The sequence below is a fragment of the Triturus cristatus genome, chromosome 4_2 (genome assembly GCF_964204655.1).
Source record: "Triturus cristatus chromosome 4_2, aTriCri1.1, whole genome shotgun sequence".
Taxonomy (NCBI): Eukaryota; Metazoa; Chordata; class Amphibia; order Caudata; family Salamandridae; genus Triturus; species Triturus cristatus.
Genome location: NC_140586.1, coordinates 596646440 through 596660896, shown reverse-complemented (window position 1 = coordinate 596660896; position 14457 = coordinate 596646440). Strand labels below are relative to the sequence as shown.

Genomic DNA, 14457 nt, shown 5'->3' with positions numbered 1-14457 from the left:
ACACTGTGATCACTATATGTTCATTGTGTTCAGAATGTACAATGTCGCATCATGTTTAATATACCTTTTATTGACTATTTTTCCATTAGTTATAATGAATGCATTTTTTATATTGAATGTAGAATCATCATGCAGCATATATTGTATCGGACTAGTATGCATAGCTTAGGAATTGCACCAATTCCCAAGTAATTGACGCCAATGACTAATAATTGCTCCTATTTAACTATCAATAGGCTCATGTTGCCCCTTAGGGTTTTGCCTTCTAGCTCATTTTTGATTGCACAGTGAGTAGAGAAAGTACCCTTCTTTCCCAGATACAAGGCACATTGTTATTTAACCTAGTAACATATTAACATACTGGCCCGAAGGTTTTACTGCACCTGATTAGATACTGGATGCACTAGCGAGCCTTGGTTTCAAGTTTTACCACGACCTTGTCACATAAAGTTTTTTATTTCGTTTTTGCAATTTTGGCATTCTTAATTATAGTATTAATTATAGTAGAATCACCTCGGGAAGACCATGCCCACATTTACAGAATTTTGGGGTACTCGCATGTGCTCGGACAAGAGTACACAACTGGCTTCTCTATCTATGACTATGCGGGGTTTGTCATGACAACCTTTCCACGTCAAGCAATCTGCAATCCTGACGTGCCTGACGTGCACGAGGACGCAGATCCCGGGGCTCTACTTAATTGTGGACTCCTCTGCAGTGTTTCAGGACGTTTGTTTCGCTGGTTATTCGCTGAGCGCTTGACGCCGGAAGTAAGTTATCGTAGACAATAGGCGTTAGTTTTATATCCTCAAGTGATGAGACCTTCCAAATGGAACACTCCCTATCATTTTCCATTACAGAACTCAAGGAAGACTGTTTGCTCCTGAGACACCCGCTTCCATTTAACCAAAATGCACTCAAGATAAGAAAGCCCTGTGTGGCTTCTATTTTGTATCTTCAGATCTCGAGGTAAGAACTAAGGTTCTTGTAATATAATTCTCCCGATGTGTAGACATTTCGCTCTACCAATGATTTTGTTTTTCTCGTAAAAGGCAGGAGGATTTGCCCTGTCACCTCTCTATTCATTACGCCTATATTTACGATTGCCCATTAACAGCCTTGTTTATTCTGACATCTGGTTATAACGTATCCTTGAGATACACAATGGATTAATCCAGAGGGCGGGTGATTTTCTTCGTCACCCTCATGAGTTTTATTTTATTTTCTACAAGGTGAGCAATGGTTCAGTAAATCACCTTCTCATTTTACTTTTTCACACACTGACGCTAACACGGATTCCTGTTCTCCTTTTGTTACACACAGGCTGTACAATATTGATTACTAGTCCTGATTAAGACCCCATGGTGATGTCTATGAGATACACACAATTCTAAAAGGGGTCGAAATGTCGTCGTTCACCATACAAGCGTTGTTACCCAAAAAGACCAATTAAATGTCGATAATGATATATCATAGGTCTCTTTAGGGGTTTCTCTGTCTAAACCAACGCTGCACAATCAAATCATTTTTATGTGCTATATGTGATATATTTTTGTGAATTTTGTATTGTTGCTATAGGTATTACTATCAGTTTTTTGAGTCACTGTTTATGTCACCAGTGTTGTACATGGTGATTGGTATATGCGTACATTGTGTATCAGTCTTGTTGTTTATCATTTAAATTCACTAGATATATGCCTTTTATAATATATCTAAAAACACTAAAAAGACTCAGTCAAGTCTTAGTGTATTCAGTGATGTGTTTTATGAATCACTGATTGATTGTCCTACCCTTGTGAGGACTTAATAAGGCATAGAGAAATGTCTTTGCCACGGCAGAACCACTGTTCACATAATGTGAGTAGTAGACCCCAGCTCTATTCTTCAAGTGCTGCAATGCAGGTAGTATCGATGATGGTTGGGCACAGTCACAGGGCTTGCAATAGACGGACCCAATCTGATCCTGATGGATCACCTACATTTAAAAGAGGCTTTTATTCAATTCAATTCAATTCAAAAATCTTTATTTCGGTTATTTGCTAACCATAAAAGACATACATAAAATATACAATTCATTATCACAAATGCACCAACCATTTCATCATAAGAAAGTGCAATAAGAGAGTGCTTACAAAGTATGGACACAAACGAGGGACAAGGTTTCACTGGTCCAGGCAGTTTCTCAATCTAATACATAGTTTTAAAAATTCCTTAATTTGGAGAATACTGTCACTGTGCAAAAGCTGCAAGTACAGAAGTGCCGGTCTGATTTGTTTAAAACCAAGTTTTTTTAAAAGAGTCACTAAATATAATTTGCGTGGAAATTCATAAAATTTGCATAAAAAGATAAAATGCAGCATATCCTGCGGAGACTTTCCGTCGCAGCCGCAGGGCGCTGCCAATTTGTTAAAAATGTCACACTTAGGTCGAATAAGCAGGTGATGGAACTGATTAAACCTAAATCTGGTCAGTAAAAATTTCTCATGTGAAGACAAAGACCCTTCCAAATATGGTTCAATGGCCGCAGTAGTCTTAAGCATAACAAACTTTCTCACACTTGGTTTCTGAAGCTCACATCTTCTCTCGTAATCCTCTTGTCCATCAGAAATGTTTGTTTGACGAGCTCCAGATCTCCCCTTGTAATTAATTGTGGTTTGGAAAAAAGTTCAGGGCGACCAAGTTTATCAAAGTTTGATTTTAGGTAACTTAGCCAAGGAGAGCACAGTGCTTTGTCCAGCGACAAGAAGTCCTCTATGATTAAGTGTGTTAGGGGTATGTTCTCATTTAACCAAATTTTAAGCCAAAACATCAAAGGGCGTAAGGAAAGCAAATCACATAAGTATTGAGACCCCAGCTCTTCATGGACAGCAAGATTAGCCGTACCAGGAGGGACACACAATAGGCGCTTCATAAAACGATTTTCTGCAATCTGTAATTGCTCTCCATTGACATACCCCCAAAGTTCACTTCCATAGGATACAGTTGCCACAGACTTAGCATTGTACAATTTCAACATGGCACAAATTGGCTTTTTCCCCAATTTAGTGGCAAAATTAAATATTGATGCGTTAACCCTCACCATTTCAACTTTTTTCTTTGCAAGGTGAGGTTCCCAATTTAATTTTGTATCGAAAAGGACTCCTAAGTATGAGAATGTTTTAGTTAAAGGGATTATTTCTCCACCAATCCTAAATGGGAAGGGTTTTCTTGGTTGCTGACCAACTTGTAGTACAAAAGATTTAGTATTATTTACCAAGAGGTCTCTATCTCTCATGAATATATTAAACGCAGTTAACAATGATTGGAGTCCCCTCTCGGTTCTAGATATAAGTACTGCATCATCTGCATAGAGAAGTATTGGAATTCCTCGCCTACCAACTCTAGGGCAGTCAGCACGAACATCCTGTAACACCCCATCTAAATCGTTAATATAAAAGTTAAAAAGAAAGGGGGCCAGGATACAGCCCTGCCGGACACCCTTTCCAATACTAAAATTATTAGATACACTCAAATCCAGGGAATATCTCACATTGGCACTGGTATTACAGTGTAGGGCAACCAAAAAATCAACCAAACCGCTATCAATCCCTTTTGACCTCATGGACTGCCACAGCTTACGCCGGTTGACGCAGTCAAACGCGGAAGACAAGTCCATAAAGGCAAGATGAATGGTACCTTTCTGTATTACAGTGTATTTGCTTAAGATCAGGAAGAGGTTAAGGCATTGAGTTATTGTTGATCTGCCTTTACAAAATCCGTACTGTGAGGGAGACATAATGTTCTTTTCCTCCACCCAGTCTACCAATCTTTGCAGTACAATTCTTCCTATAATCTTAACCATAGAATCCAATAAAGAGATCGGTCGATAGCAGTGTGGGCTGCCCTTGTCACCCTTTTTAAAAACCGGGACAATTGTGGAAACACCCCATGATCGTGGACATCCTTCTTTTGCAGCTGCATTAAAGACTGACTCTAGAATCGGTGCCCAAAAGCTAGGATCAGATTTAAATAGATCAGGGGGGATCCCGTCCGGGCCGGGAGCTTTTCCACCTGTAATTCCCTGAATACCCTCCAAGACTTCACCTCTGTTAAAAACAATCTGTACACCAGTTTTACTACAGTCAGGAGTTGTATCCATGTCCTCTGTGCAGCAGTACAATTTCTTAAAGTGCACTTCCCACTCCTCCTTAGATATATAACTTTCAGTGCCATTTCCCGGGTCCTGTGTCAAAAATGGTTTTCTCATCAAGGCCCAGAAAGCTGTGCTACTTCCAAGGGTGGTAGGATCTAAGATCGCTAACCACGCCTCTTCCCTGAGGGATTCCTTACGTCTTGTAATAGTTTTTTTGTAGATCATTCTACACTGCTGAACATCAGCTTTTATCCTAGGCTTAGATGACAATGCTACTCTTAAATTTCTAGCTGCTTGTGAACAGTCCTGATTAAACCATCTAGGACCTCTTAGGGAATCCGATTTTTTTATAGGTACTGATAGTAACTGAGATACCTTCCCCGCTAAACAGTTGAAGGCATTTAGGACAGTATTTGGGGGTGCATCCTCTTGTGTGCATAACGAAATTTCGTCAGCACAAGTAGTTTTAATTTTGTTGTACAGCTGATCAGGGGTTACCATGGACCATCTCAGTCGACGTCTGCCATCTGTGGTATTCACCCTACCGATAAGGGGTTCCACTCTTTCTTTTGCTATCAGTGGACCCCTCATGAGAGCAGTGAGAGGATTATGGTCACTGAATTCACTGACTTCAATAGAGAAGAATCCCACAAAAGACTGCATTACAGGTGTTAACAAAATAAAATCTATAAAAGTTGCCCTACCGTTCCCCTTAAATGTTGGGGTATCAAAGCACTTGTTCGGGGCCATCAATGCCATCATAGGAGTTAGTTCTAACTCATTAAGCATGTCATTGAGGTGTTCCCCCTCAATTGAGTGCTCAAAATGAAAATTCTCGCAGTACGGGCAATTAAGTTCTGTAATCAATTTAAAAAGAGGGTCTCCACAGGGATGAACATTAAAATCCCCGACCACCATGAGGTTATGAAGACAACCCTTCATGGAGTTACTAATAAAAGAATTCAGTGTAACTATCTGACTAGAGTTAGTACTATAATTAGTGGAGTTATAAAAATTGACCAGACCGGCCATACAGTTATCTCCAGTTAAAACTAAACCAATAATACCAGTGTGGTTTGTTAAAATTCTCCGGACCTTACAACATAATACTATAGAGATAAACACAACCAGGCCCCCCTTAGGTCTACCCCTAATAGTTGCTACTGCCGGTACGTAATAGGCCTTATACCCTTCCAGGAAGTGATTACAATCGATTGACCAAGTTTCCTGTAGACAGATGACTTGGTACTTTTTAATATACTCAATCCAATTGCAATCCTCCATTTTGGTACCAAGACCCGCAATGTTCCAAGAGATTATATTATTAGAGTTGTTGACAGCCGAGATACATTCCGTACATTCCAAATCCATTAAGCCACGAGTTACCTGCCCACCAGATACCTCCTGTCAGTCACATAGCTCTAATCCCGAGAGGGCATCAAATCTGTTGTGGGTTACAATGTTAATGCCATTACCTCTCTGTAACCTCACATTATAAACATATTCCCCATTGGGAGGCAGTGACTGTGAAGGTATTCGTGATCTAAAGGGGCCAGGGGTAGGTGGATTTCTAATCACATGGGAGTAAAAAAAAAACAGTGGACGTATACAAATACTATTAGGAATGTTGGCCAATACAGCAGCTCTAAGTAAAACTGTGGCAGCATGTTGGGGATGCCTAAAATTAATGATAATGCAGTCACCATTTGTTGTCTTACTAGATGATCCAATCCAGCTCACCCTTCTTGTTGTTAATATTTGAACTGCAAAATTAACGGGAAACCCACAATTCTTGTTAAGCCAGAAAACCGTCCTATTCTTTAAAGAATCATGATTTTCTTCAGACACCTGATATGCTTGGGGCTGAATGGGTGGGACATTTGTAAGAACAGCCACATAAGGTGCGCATTCAGGGGGAAGATTTACATGACGATTTTTCTTTACATGGCTATGGGGCAAATTTCCCTCAAGAGATCCAGTGTCAGTGGTATACTGCATTGATAATGTCGTGGGATCCGATAAGACAGGATCAGCAACAGCCACTGTATTCTGTGTATTAATCTGCCTGTGTAATGGAATATTAGGTACACTTCCTTTAGATGTTCCCAGGTCATCCATAGTTGGTTTATTATTATATGCTGCATCTAATTTACCTGATACTCCAGCCAGGTGGGATTTTAACAGGCCACCTAATCTTTCTACTTCTAAGGCCATAGTATCTAATTTGGCTAGTAATGGTTGCATCAACTCTACAATTTTTGCCTCTAATTTTCCCTCCAGTGAGTGGAATAGAAGTGTTAATGGTTCTGGGGCAATTTATTCAAGTGTTATAGATTACATATTACTTGATGTAAGGATTTGGCTATTGCTGAGTGATATGGTAATCGTGCCCCGATTTGACAGTGATCATAATCCATTACTTTTAACTTTAAGCGGAGACACTCTCAACGGAGAGCTAGTTGGGTGTCTTACTGTAATGCCTGAATCAACACTAGCCAATAACTCAAGAAGGGTTTTGTGGCCTGAGTGACCTGAGTATTGGCTAATGATAAACTGCACAACGAAATGTTTAAATGGTATGTGCACTTTTTCTCTTCTTTTGTAGGAAAGGTTGTAACTTCAATTCCAGTTTTAGATATTCATAAACATTTGTATAGTGAATTGTCTCACATTTTTTCACAAAGCTTTTAAAAAACGAAGACCCCTGTTTTGGAAGGAAAACCAGTGGTATAATGCAGAATGTAGAGCTGCGAAATCACAGTTAATAGCAGCAATTAATGAATGAAATAGTTCTAATATTAGTGTGGCGCGCAACAGATACAAATTGTCACAAGATAAGGCTAAGAGGGAATGGGCTGACATGAATTTGGGATGGCATGCTGCAGGCCGTAAGAACTAATGACAACAGGGCGTTTTAGCATCTAATCTTCCCTGGGAACTCAGACACTGTCAAGAAAAATCTTTACTATATTGAAACAGAGAAATGGGTCCATCATTTTACAACATTATATTCAGAAGAAGCCATTCCATCTTTGCGACAACTCCAAAATCTGACTTGTGGTCTCAGTGATAATAAAAATATCTCTTATGATGCTGATCTAGCATTCAGTTTGGCTGACACATCCTCTGCCATTAGTTGCCTAAAAGCAGCTAAGCCCCCAAGTCCCGACCACATCCCAAGCGATTTGTACAAATCTGAACCCTCAATTTGGGAATTTTCTGTCAATCTCCTATCCAACTCAATTGCACTGGGGGCAGGATCCCAGACTCTTGGAGAGGTGCAGAGATAATTCCAGTTTTTAAAAAATCGGATGCCTCTAGTCCCTCCAACTATAGGCCACTAGCGAGCCTTGGTTTCGAGTTTTACCACAACCTTGTCACATAAAGTTTTTTATTTCGTTTTTGCAATTTTGGCATTCTTAATTATAGTATTAATTGTAGTAGAATCACCTCGGGAAGACCATGCCCACATTTACAGAATTTTGGGGTACTCGCATGTGCTCGGACAAGAGTACACAACTGGCTTCTCTATCTATGACTATGCGGGGTTTGTCATGACAACCTTTCCACGTCAAGCAATCTGCAATCCTGACGTGCCTGACGTGCACAAGGACGCAGATCCCGGGGCTCTACTTAATTGTGGACGCCTCTGCAGTGTTTCAGGACGTTTGTTTCGCTGGTTATTCGCTGAGCGCTTGACGCCGGAAGTAAGTTATCGTACATATTGATAATCTGCAAAAAATATTTGCTAGGCGACTGCTCGACAAGTTGCAAGAATGGATGGACACTAATCAAATCCTGTCACCCTGCCAAGCAGGATTCTTTGTCAAAACTAGCATGTCAAACCAAGTTATTAGGTTCACATTACTGTATTGGAAGTATGAACTGGTTTGTAATCAAAAACTATGTGGCTTTCATAGATCTGCAGTTGCCCTTTGACTTAGTTCCTCAAAGGCTTTTGTGGAAGGTGTTAATTGAAATGGGGGACCCGGCCAACCTGATTAATTTAAATGCAAGGCTGAACGAAAATAATTATGTCCAGGTTCGATGGGGCAACCAAGGGGAATCAACAGAACAGGTTCCAATTCGTAGTGGGGTAAGCCAAGGTTGTGTTTTCGCTCTTACTCTGTTTACATTTTATATAAATTATGTTGTTAAGGAACTGCAGGACTGTAACACTGACAAGATTCCTATATTACTTTTTGCTGATGATTCCTTACTCATATCGAAAACTTGTACCGGCCTGCAGAATTTAATTAACACATTTCTGAACTTCTGTGTTTCTAGTGGTCTGGAAATAAATGCATGATTTTTGGGAAAGATCCCATTAGAATTAGTACTGTGAGAGTGGCTGACAAACCTCTTGACAGAGTTTATTTCTTTGATTATCTGGGTGTCAAACAGACCGACAAGCTTAGTTGTGAACCCCAGCTTAGAAAAAGAACCTTTCTTCTGACCCAAAGATCCAAAGCAATACTCAGGTTGTATAAACAGACACAGTCCAGAGCCATATCCTCAGCTTTGGAGGTATATCGTGCCAAAGCACTGGGTGCTGCCCTTTTTGGTGCTGAGGTCTGGAGGTATTCCGATACTCAGAAGTTAACAGTGGAGCAGAATAAATGTATCAGATAACTTATCTGTGTTCCTTCAAGTACTTCCCTTATTCCTCTTTTCTTGGACTTTGGTAGCAAACATATTGCAGATGTGGCACACCTAAGACCTTTGATATTTTGGGCTTGTATCTGGTCTACCCCAGAGCTAACAAAGTATAGGGGCGCATAGAGAGATGTAATGAAGATCAATGGCACCCTCAAGACCCCTTGGTTACAATATATTTCAACATGGTGTAGGAGAATGGGGCTAAGCAGACTTTGGGATAGTACTGAGAAAATCGTAAAGTCTGAGGTTGCTGTACTCAAAACAAGTTATTGGGCCTTCCTGCATGACCAACAACTAGCAATGGCTTCTTTAGGTTGTCTGACTGACCAGTTCCTTCAATTCAAGCCTAGCCCAAAGTTTGAAGTGTTTCTTGATAGAATTTCTTCCCCCACTGGCCAAAAGTCTGTTTGCGAGATTTCGATTGAGTAGCCTGCCACTAAAAACCTTCATGAGCAAGAGGGCAGGGAGCAAAATTCAGAAAAATGCCCTGCCTGTGGGGAAGTTCCTGATACAGAGGTACACATTTAGTTTTTCTGCCCAGATTTCTGTGGCCCCCGCAGGAAATGGATGCGCCCTGTCTGTTTAAACCTGAAGTTTAATTCTTATAAAATTGCTCACAGAATTTTAAAAACGGACACCTCTGAAACAATAGTTTTTTCTGTAAGTCGTTTTTTAGCCAATGTTTGGCACAAATGCTGTGCACCTCCCAGGTTGTTAGGATAAGATTCTAGGCAACAGGTTTCCATCCAACCTGTACTCCTGAAAAGCCCATTCCTCTGTTATCAGCTATACCATCTTGGATTCAGAAGTCCATCTGCTTTTTGTTTCAAAGGAGCAGGCAAACAGGACATCCGCTACCTGACCCTTTAAGAGCAGTTCCACTCACAGCCCAGAGACCTTCAGTCTTTTTCTCCAGCAGGGTCTTCTTTCTTCAGGTGTTGTCTTCCCAGACCCTGGAGTGGTCTGAGGAGGTTCTAATGAGGTTCTGATGAGGTACTAATCTTACCCTGAGCACTATCCACTGATTTGAGCATTTTTCCCACCTAATCCTATCTATGTTTTTACAATGTGCCCACGTCCTTTTGATTTACTATAAGAATCCCAAGAAGCTTTAAGTCCAAAATGTCTATCCCCTTATTTTATTAGTGGTTCTGACTCTCCCTTTGCCCACTGACATTTAGATGAGGTACACTCTGCTGTTTCATGGTCACAAAACAATTCTCCTTCCTGTTGTGGTTGAAGCCTGAAAGTCCACGAGCTCGTTGAAAATCAAAGAGAATAGATTTTTCCAGCCTCATTTGGCATCACAAAGTCAAACGAGGCAGTATGAATGCAATCTTTTGTTCTACCAAAAGCACCTGTATCCTTTTGAGATGACTAATCCTTGTTAAGTGGCCAGTTGTTAACAACACCCCTGCCTTCTTGGACCCAGAGGACAAGCCATTGCATTCTGAGAGCAGGGACGTCAACTCTCAGCTAAGAATGTACAAAGAGCCTATGGAATATGGCTGAGCTACAAACTGTATCTAAACCAGATTTGCCTCTGCAGCCCTAAGTCCACTTTTATAAAGTTAGTTTTCCTTTAAAGCTATCCAATTCAACATTAACCTTTAAATTAGACTTTTGAAACGAAGTGTAGAATAGTTTGAAAGGGTTTATAGCATTTTCACAGGCAAAGGTGAAATAATTTTAATCACACGTAGTCCTGTTTATGGAAAACTTAGTACAACCTGCAAGTGAAAGCAGCTTTTGGGTATTAATTCACTGTGATAGTGCACTTGTCCTTATATGTGGTATGCCACTTTTTATATATGAAGCATGCAGCCCTGTGGGCTTACAAGGCACACTTTAGCAGTGATTTTTTAACACATATTATAGGTATTCTTAAATGGAAAGGTGCTTTCCTTTTCCATGTGTCACTAAAGTGCTTTAAAACTGCAGCCTATGCAGAGCACAATGGTGCTCGTGGCAGCCATATATTCATGGGTAATGTATATACAAACAGCAATACCCACATGACATATAACATTTACGCCACTCATGCATTTTTTGTTCCAACTCACAACAGCAGATCAGAAACTCAAATACATCAAATTCGCAATGTCATTTTCAAGGCAGAGCACATGCACTGTGACAATAATTGGTGAGAATGGTGAAGGACAGAGCTAGGTAACTGAATACAATTTTGGATTATGATTACAAAATGGCACAGTGAATCCAGAATAACAAAAGGATAAGTCTTTATTCTTCTAGTAATCCAATTTAATTCCCAAATGGGAAAAAAGACAAGATCCAAAAAACAACCAACATGTGTTTTGCCCCTCCCGGTGTGCAGGCTTGGGGCTTTCTCAATGGATCGACGAATGTACAAACATATTGACTAGGTACGTGCCAAGAGCCATCAAAAATAGGACAGGGTGATTACTGTACTGTCTGCCAAAGGAAACCTTCTACAGTCCGCAAGAATCCCAAAACTTCTAAGTCATTTAAATAAAGTTACTAGCAGTTCAGCAGAGCTTATCGAAAAAAGGTTGTCCCAGAGGTCATAAATCTAGCCTGGAGATGATGAAAAGAGCAGATCAGCACAGCTACGTGTTCTCTGATCAGTGCAGACACCTCTTTTTAGTCAGGTCTTCCAATGAGTAGTAGGTTTTTCTAAGTTCTTTAGTGATTAGGTGTAACCACACACTGCTACCAAATACTCGCCAAAGACGTTGCGGATGTTCTGCAGGACTTTGCATCCACAAAACCTGTTGTTGAGGTTTTGTGGATCCAAACTTCTGCAGAACAGCTGAAATGTGCATGCAATAGTCTTTCAGGAGATGTTTTAACTGCTTGAGAAATCTATAGCAAACTTCATAGATTAAGGCAAAGCAAGCAAAGGGAAATGGGATTTCATGGAAGTGTAACCAGCATATGATTAACTCTTCTTAATGCATTCAGAAAAGGTCAAAAGAGCCACAGACAGTTGTTTCTATGTTGGTTTAGGGTGAACTGAATGTTTAAATTATCTTTTGTAACATGTTATAAAATAAATATTTAGAAACATGAGCAAAGGGATTTGATAATTGTGGATTCTTCTTTTAAACAATGCCTATCAAAGGAGTTAGCTGTTAATGTTTTGTTTTGAATTGAGTATTTAGCTAAACACTTTCTAACATACAAAACATTTACAAAACCATTAATAACTCTGGGGAAATAAAAAATAAATACAAACAAAGAGAGATAGTGTGTGGGAGAAGAAAAAGTGGGGAAGAGGGCCAAATGAAATAATCAATCTAGGACAGTTGTTACGAGATGGCTTACAATTCTGATGGGGCCTGTAGAGCAGTTACCGGCCCTACCAGGATTACGATATTGGGCATAAATCCAAAGATCACGTTGGCCCTTCTTCTTCAAGTAGGAAAAAGTTGGGATGAAACTTCATGGAGCATGGGTTACTACCGGGGAAAGAAATGCTGTATTCTTAATTCCCCCAGTTACCCCAGTAATTTATTATTTCTGAGGGTATAACTTAGAACACTGCAAGGGATTTCCTCCTAGAGTTGCTAATGTCCTGTTATCGGTAAATGAAGGGAATACCAGCAAAATAATGGTCCAATCCTAATAGGAGCCTAGATGAGCATCAGTCTGCCAGCTTGTCTAGCATACAACATATCAACATATCAAAATCTCTGATCGAGATTCAATTGATTATTCTAATTAAGTGTTCCGATAATTGAAATGGAAGTTTTCTAATTTTACACTTTTCATTTCTCTTCTTCTTTTCACATTGGACCTCATCTTATTCCTTCTCCCCTGAATAAATCAATCAGTATCTCACTGATGTTAGTGACTAAAAAGACTGAGTGATCTCTTTACAACATGTGTTTTTAAAGTACAAAACGATTCTCATACTTAATTTGTACTATCGTCTTAATACTTCATTGAAAGATTTAATACATGGCACATCTTTCTAAAATATTTTACAAGACTGAAAACATTCTAGTAGGCATCCACATGACTCACACCTACACAATTTTTGGCTGTATCCTGATTAAGGGAGAAGATAGCCCATATCAATGTGACTGACTCCTTTTCTTCCATTAATGTTACAAACTCAATCCCATATACTCCTCTCAACTTCAGTCACCTTTATACTATGGTTATCGACTTTGGATTCTCATGTATCACATTCATTAGGTTATCACATCAATGTTTCGGCTGTTCTAAAATACAAGTGTCAGCCACTTTATTGCGTCTGCATACAAGATCTGTCCTGCTGTGAATTAACTCCCTTGTCTATAGTTAATACTTATTTCAAGTTCACAAAGAATAATTCTCTTGCACTTTGTCAGGATTTTTTCCTTTATCTAATATCTACCCTCCTTTCTTCATTTTAAGCACACACCGAGGTAAAGGGGACTGTCGTTTTGCCTTTAAATATTATTTTCTTATCTCATTCTCCTATAAAGCAGCGGAAGTCTCAAAAACGAATTACTATTCAAACTTGAACCTCAGTAACTGTATGGAAAGTATTTCTCATTTTTACTATTTTCATTACATCGTAAGCAATAGTAAGGAAAGTGTTGGACTCTAGTGGGGTTAGATTTACTATTAACATATGCAAGTAACAGAAGGGAAAGTGCTGGACTTTGGAGGTGTCAAATTTACTATTCCCACTCCAATCAGAGTAACAGTAGAGAAGGTGTTGCCATTTGAAGGGGTCATATTTACTAGTCCCACTCCAACCTATGCAACTTTAAGGAAAGTTTTAAACTTTAGAGGGGTCAAACCTACTATTTCGATTTCAACATAAGAGACAATAAGAAAAGTATTGGAGTTCAGAATAAGCAGATTTGCGATTCCTACTCCAAACTGAGCTCCAGTAAATAAAGTGTTGGACTCACTTCATATTCCACCTAAACAACAGTCAAGACATTTTTGGGCTTTGATTAGGTCACATTTACTATTCCTAATCCCATATGGCTTTGCCAGTACATCCACTCTGTCAAGCTCAGCTCCAGCTATTATTTTTGCGGATGAGGAACCATTCTCATCCACAGAACCAACCTGGGATGGGACCCTCGGCAACAAATGTATTTAATGTCATCACCCAAGGAACTACTTTGTGTGTGAATGTGCTCCTTGTGAAAGGGCAGCATGCCGTAACTCATAGTGAAGTCAGCCAATGGCTGAAGTGGGGAAATATTGTGCACCTTGATGCAAGCTTGAGTGGTTTGGAGAAAAATGTGAATGACACAACCACAGATAAAAGGATAAGTGTGGCTGAAAATCCCTATAAATAACTAAGTCGTACACATAATTTTAATAAAATCATAAGGCATTTGCTAACACAAACCTAAAATAGCTAAATGCTGTGCCATTGGCTGCTAGTCTCTTGCATTTGAGAAAGAAAGCAGGAAGGAAAAAAGGAAAGAAAGAAAAGGGAAGGAAGGAAATAAGGAAGGAAGCAAGAAAAAAGAAAGAAAACAATGAAAGAAAACAGTAATAAAAAAGAAATGAATGAAAAAATGGAAGAATGAAAGAAAAGGGAATAGAAGGAACGAAGGCATGAAGAAGAAAGAAAGAAAGAAAGAGTGAGAGAAAGAAAGTGAAAAAGGGAAAGGAAACCAAACAAAACAAAAGGAAACAAAACAAAAGGAAGATTAAACATGATAAACACA

At 39.5% G+C, this 14457-nt stretch overlaps 1 long non-coding RNA gene across 1 annotated transcript in view; it reads left to right on the top strand.

The window, feature by feature from the left end:
• Positions 1-643: 643 nt before the first annotated feature.
• LOC146834731 (uncharacterized) overlaps positions 644-14457 on the top strand; it is a 39667-nt gene continuing 25853 nt past the window's right edge. Inside the window, exons 1-2 of the long non-coding RNA XR_014960327.1 lie at positions 644-770; positions 861-969. This is a non-coding gene — a long non-coding RNA (uncharacterized LOC146834731). The remainder of the gene's footprint in view (positions 771-860; positions 970-14457) is intronic.